This window comes from Cornus florida, unplaced genomic scaffold (assembly GCF_030987335.1).
Source record: "Cornus florida cultivar Cherokee Brave unplaced genomic scaffold, ASM3098733v1 CherokeeBrave_3.0.0_Hap2_Chr02, whole genome shotgun sequence".
Taxonomy (NCBI): domain Eukaryota; kingdom Viridiplantae; phylum Streptophyta; class Magnoliopsida; order Cornales; family Cornaceae; genus Cornus; species Cornus florida.
Genome location: NW_026775572.1, coordinates 10,520,844 through 10,527,383, shown reverse-complemented (window position 1 = coordinate 10,527,383; position 6,540 = coordinate 10,520,844). Strand labels below are relative to the sequence as shown.

Below are 6,540 nucleotides of genomic sequence, written 5' to 3'. Positions count from 1 at the left end.
ACTTCTAAATGGCATCGACAAGGCGTACAAAGAGTATTAGACTCTCAAGTCAAGTAATTTTTAAATTTTAAACAATATAGTTCTCAAAAGATCAAAATCATAGCTAGTCATAGATCAATCATAGAAATCCCTCAAATACACAAGTCATGTTCAAAATTTTGAAATTGATAACAAACACTGCAAATAACATCCATTACCCCCAAACTTAAATGGCACAGTGTCCTCAATGTGCAAAGAGAACAAAGGAAAGAGTATACCAGTGCAGCTATTGCAAAGAATAGCCGGGACAGAAGTATCCAAAGTGGGTGGTATAACCCCCCTAAACTTGGGATTAACTGTGGTCCTGAAAAGATGGCACTAGGAGAAAAGCTGATCAGATAACAAAAGGGATAATAACAGTGCACAATGGACATACAAGTGTAAATGGGATAGTAAATGAACTAAGGAGAGAGGAAAAATGGTGGTCCTGAAAAATGTTGGGCAGCACTCTCTCTCACTAAAGTCACTGGGATGCACCTTTAATGGAGTCAATAGCAAATAGATGGATCAATATAACAATCGACATCCAAAATATCATATATAAAATAAGAAAATAAAGCAGTATATAGTAAATCACAGTAGCAGGGCCAATAGACTGGCCGCAAAAATATCAGATCAGTATCAATATAGCAGTAATGCATCACAGATATTTAACATAATGAAAGAGAGGAATAGAAATTAGGTAGATGAGATTAAGCAAGCGGAGCGTGATCCCCGGATATCTCTGGATATGCTCTGCAGTATAGCTAAGACATTGGAGCGGAGAGTAGACATATCTGTGCTGAGATATGCCACATCTAACCGAAGAGAGACAACTGCGTCCTCCAAGGTCTAGATATGCTCTCCTACGCCAGGTGTTTGAGCTAGAGCCTCAGGTATGACTGGATCATGGAACTATGGTACATCCTGAGCCTGCTCCTGAGAATGAAGTGGTGACCCTGCCGGAGAGTGATGTGGGATCTCCTCTGCTTGAGGCTCTCGCTCTAAGTCTATGTCCATATGTGTTGCAGCCGCCGGTACGTCTGCTGGATCATTTGCTGCTGCTACTGCCTCTGCCATCTCCTCCCCCTTAGCCTCCTCAGCTACGAGAACGGCGTCCTGCGCCAGGCTCTTGATAAGAGCATTGTAACTCTTGTTCCAATCCTTCTTGCCATAGTGGCAAGCCCCTGTCTCTGGACGCTCCTCTGGATGGAAAGGATAGTGCTGATCTCAGAGGATCTGAGTAATAAGATGGCCAAATGGGAGAAAAGTGGCTCGCCTGGGCTTGGCCTTGCTAATGTAGATCGAATATAATCTCAACATGACACTCCAGTAGAGTGCATAGATACCCAATGGCCTGTATAGAATTCGTATAAAGCAGTCAAAAAGTCTGAACACCTCTGGATCTTATGGCCTGCCATAAATATGTTTCAGAATAATACCGAATCGTAGAACCAAAGGTCATCAGGCAGATAAGTTTGGGTGGCGAAAGTCTCGCCATCTGCATAGTAGCTAGTCAGTGCCACGGCTATATCTGCGTAAGAGGGTTTCCTCTCCAAGATAGGATAATGAACATCAGGAGGGCAGACACGAGGGCATCGAAAAGATCTGGCTAATATATCAACTGTGATCCGGATAAGGTGGCCATCAATTATAGTATGCAGCTCTGAGAGGTTACTCGGGGCCGGCCGAAGGTTTTGGTAGAACAACCGAATAAGCTGCGGGTAAACTGGATAAGTAACTGGGGCCAAAATAGCTGAAATGCCCTTCCGGTCAATATCATCATAAGCTATCCGGGTCAGGAGATACCGAGAGAAGAAAGTAATATCAAACACTGACTCATGCGCTACCTAAAGGTGTGAGTATCTCCTGATAGGTCTATCGCAGACCTAGCCTAGCTGTGCTGGTGGTGGTGAAGGAGAAGGTACATGCTCAGTCTCAGCTGAAGAAGATGATGCAGAAGCTGAAGACTGTAGTCTAGAGTCGGCTGATAGAGACTGAGTTGGATCTGGCTCTACATATTCCTCTAACTGCTTGGGTTGCTCAGCCTCATCAACCTGCTCTAGAGCTGGCTCTGGAACTGGGTCCTGAATATAAGAGGGTCATGCCTGCTCCTCTAATCTCTGCCTCATTCTACGTGTATAATGCTTATGGGCAACAGTCTTTACCCTAGCCATGGCCTGCAAAACAGAGGAAAACACTTGTAATAAAGAGTTGAAGCACAGTCTATAGAAGCATGTATATCAAATAAAATAGACAACTCAGAATCATGAATCTATGCAAGTGATGTCGCAGTCAAAGAAATAGTGACTAAGTGAAACATACTAAACAGGATAAGTATGGAATGCATCCAATGTGGAAAACACAGGCATTGGGCATAAATAAGATAACATGAAACACAAAATATAGTGTGTGAAGTGCAAATGCAAATCTGTGATGTTTGATCGATCAGGAAAAGATGAGATCGATCCAATTGGATCTGGAATTGAGTGAGATCGATGTTTCTCAGATCGATCTGAGAAAAACTAAGATCGATTGAACTCTGCAAATAATGTGTACAGTCACAGATCTGTGATGTGAATGGCACAGGGGGACCCGAGTAAGCTCATGGGGCCCTTTCACACCTCAACAACACAAGATTGGTCACTTGACTTGGTCCATAACCCCCAAAATCGAAATCAAAATCAAAATACATACAAAATTATATATACATATATGTATACATATATAGACACATGCTTAAAGCTTCATATATGGCAAAAAATCAATCATGGGAAGCTCAGATCTAATATGGAAACATCAAGAATATATGATTTGAAGCTCGAAAATGAAAATGAAACACAAACTTACTAAATCTAGCGAGAGAAGTGGTTCGAGGGAAAGAGAGATGAGATTTAAGGTGAGGGAGAGATATTCGAGGCTCGGGAAACTCGCTTGAGGTTGGGAAGATAGTATTCAGCGACGGGAGAGAGATGAGGGTTTGAGATTGATGCACAAATCGATAAAAATGACCGTAGGGTTTTATTTTAAAAACTGGTCATGACGAGTTCGATCGATCTGGAAAAATCTCAAATCGATCGAACATAAATCGATCTTGAAGGAACATAGATCGGTCTATACTTCAAAATGACAAAGTATTTTTGAAATTTTTAGATTTTTGGATTTTGGAGAATAATATAAAGGTAAAAATTAAATAAAAATCTTTTTGTAATTTTTGGAAGTATTTTTTTAAAAAAATAAAAATAAAAATAAAAAAAAATAATAAAATAAGATAAAATGAAAATATTTTTAGATTTTTGAAAAATTTCCTAAAATTAAAAATATTTTTGAAATTTTTTAGAATAAAATGAAATAAAAATTTAAAATATTTTTGGATTTTCACTAAATTAAAATTAAAATTCAAAAGAGTAGTCAAATCAAAGTCAACAAAGGGGTACAAATCGATCAATCCAAGATCAATCTGGAAGATAATTCGATCGATCGAACAGGTGAAAACCTGCTGACAAATTCGAATGATGCACAGAGAGACCTTTTTCATGGATCTCAAAAAAATTTCTAAGTGTGGAGTGAAGATCGATCCAAGAAAATTTTCGATCAATACATAGAGAGCTGATTTATGCAGAGAATTTTCGATTGATGGGACTGAGAGATGATTAGATGCAGAGATGGGTGTTCGATCGATCGAACCTATTTTGAGATCAATTGAACAGGGACAAAATGCCTATTTTCAGAATGAAAGTGCATTCATTCTCAATCATAGTTCCTATCAATGTGTATAAATTCCAAAACATATCTAGACGGCGCAAGAAATGAAAGGTAAAATAGAAATGAGGGAGGAATAGGGTTGTAAAACCCTACGAGCATTTACTAGTCCTTAACGTCTCTAGCAAGACGTTGGGCTCTTTAGCCTAGATCAAATATCTTGTTATGCATCCCCTCCTTAACGGGGTGAATGGATGTTTGAATCCCACCCAACAAATGGTTCCTTAAAGAACTCATTGGATTTGATTCAAATGACATTGATGGTTCTTGGTCAAAACAACTCTTGGGCTTCAATACCCTTGGAACACTTGGTTTTAATGTAGCTTTCTTTGAATTCTCTTTAGTAGACAAACTCTTAGAACTTCGACTCCCAAGCAAAGACTCAATTCTATCAAATTCATTATCAATGCACTTTTCTACAACATACACCTCTTCATGTTTGTCTATTGAATTCGGGGTCGGATTAAAAATGTTCAACTTCACTTTCATATGCCCAAATGAGATTTTCATTATCCCCGTCCTACAATTGATGTTGGCCTTTGAAGTTGGCAAGAAGGGACGACCAAGGATAACGGGAATTTGGCTCTTGGGGTTTGGAACTGGTTTCGTGTCTATGACAACAAAATCGACAGGGAAGAAGAACTTATCAATCTTGATCAAAACATCCTCAATGATACCCCGGGGCTTTTTAATTGATCGGTCGTCAAGTTGTAAAACTACCGACGTCAGTTTTAAGTCTCCTAAGCCCAATTTGACATACACTGAATATGGAAGAAGATTGACACTAGCTCCTAAGTCAAGAAGAGCCCGATTTATGACATGGTCACCAATGATGCAAGAAGTAGTAGGTGAACCGGGGTCTTTAAACTTTGGGAGAGTGTTATGTTACAAAATAGAGCTCACTTGCTCGGTCAAGACTATTTTCTTTGGTGCTTGGCTTTTGTTCTTCCTCTTTTGGGTGCAAATTTCTTTTAAAAACTTGGCATAAGCCGAAATTTGATTAATTGCATCCAAAAGCGGAAGATTGATCTCCACTTGCCTAAATATTTCGATGATTTCATTGGTTTTGGTCTTTTGTTTGTCAAGATAAATGGATCCTTTCAAGGCATCCAGAAATGGAGCTCTTGGGTCAAAATCTTTTTCAAAATCTTTATTTGAAACATCATTAACACAAGAATTTGTAAGATCATTTTTCAAATCATGCTTTAATTCATCTTTCAAATCATTTTTCAACACTTTCTCAATATGATGGTCATGCACATGCAATAAAGGAGGAATAAAATGTGAAACAGGACGGGTGTCAACTTTTGATTGCACCGGTTCACTTTCTTTATTGGACATACGTACTTCGTTGTCCACAATCTTTTAACTCCTCAATGTTGTCACCGCATTGACATGTTCAATTGTGGGACCTTTCGATGAGGAATGAGTCTCCACAACACATTGTTGCTTTGGTAGGGCATTTAAAGACATTTTCCCTTTCTCTCTAGCATTTAAAGTACTAGCTAGTTGCCTTACTTGGGTTTTTAGCTTAGCAATGGATTGAGAATGAGAATGAAGCAATTGAGTGTTCGCCTCTAGGGTGCCTAGAGCAGTCAAAACTTTCTCTTCAAATGCAGGACTCCTAGAGTTTCCTTGAGAATAAGATGGTTGATTAGGAAAATGAGAATTTTATAATTCATTACCATATGATTGAAATGATGATGATGATTTAAAACTTTGGGAACCTTGGCCTTGCATTGGAGGTGGAACATACTTCCCTTGAAAACCACCTTGGGAAGGGTTTATGCCTTCCCCTTGGCTTTTCCAAGAAAAGTTCAGATGGTACCTCCAACTAGGATTGTAATGAGTGCCATAGGGATTATTCCATTGGTTAGCAAAAATGGCATTGATTTGCTCATGGTTGTCATTTTGCGCATGTTCATGAGGACAATTGGAAGTAGAATACAAGACACTTGAACAAGTCATGCATGATTCATTAGATGCACGATGATGAACATGATTAGGGGAGGAAGACATTTGATTCGCCGAAGTTTGGTTGATCAAAAATTGATCAAACCTTTGAGATAAGGATTTCATCTCGGTGGCTATATCATTAGAGTTGTCAACTTGATACAAACCAACATTCTTTCTTCCACCCAGATTTCTTTCATTTTTAGATGACAAAGATCTATGCATTGAATTTTTACTCATACTTTCATACAATTGCCACACATCATTTTCATGCTTGTCAAGATAAGAACCACCCATAGATGCATTAACCATACCTTTGTGATTATCCGGTAAACTTTCAAAGAAATATGGAACTAATTGCTACTTAGGTATGTCATGATGTGGGCACTTTCTAAGCAAGTCATTGAACCTTTCCCATGCCTCATGAAACATTTCCCCATCCCTTTGAGAAAATTCATGAATAGAAGTTCTCATGGCATTGGTTTTTGATACTTGGTAGTACTTTTTCAAGAATTCTTGCTGTATTTCTGCCCAAGAAGTTATCGAAAAAGGCCTAAGATTGTTGAACCAATATTTGGAGTCTTAAAACTTCTTCTGGCATGTCCGTGTATTTCACGATGGAACACACTTCAAGAAACTCATCCAAATGCTTGTAAGGTTCTTTATTTAGAAGTCCATGATAGTTAGGAAGCATTTGAATGGTTTGTGGTTTGATTTCATAGTGATGTACTCTAAATGGGGGCAATTGAATGCAAGTAGGTGCATTATACTCATTAGGCACATAGTGGTCTCTTAATGCAAAAGGGG

The 6,540-nt window shown here is 38.7% G+C and overlaps 1 non-coding gene across 1 annotated transcript; it reads left to right on the top strand.

Annotated features, from left to right (window-relative positions):
- The first annotated feature begins 6,103 nt into the window (after positions 1–6,103).
- LOC132297798 (small nucleolar RNA R71) lies at positions 6,104–6,210 on the top strand. The gene has a single exon (XR_009479412.1). It is a non-coding gene; the product is annotated as a small nucleolar RNA R71 (small nucleolar RNA).
- Positions 6,211–6,540: the final 330 nt, after the last annotated feature.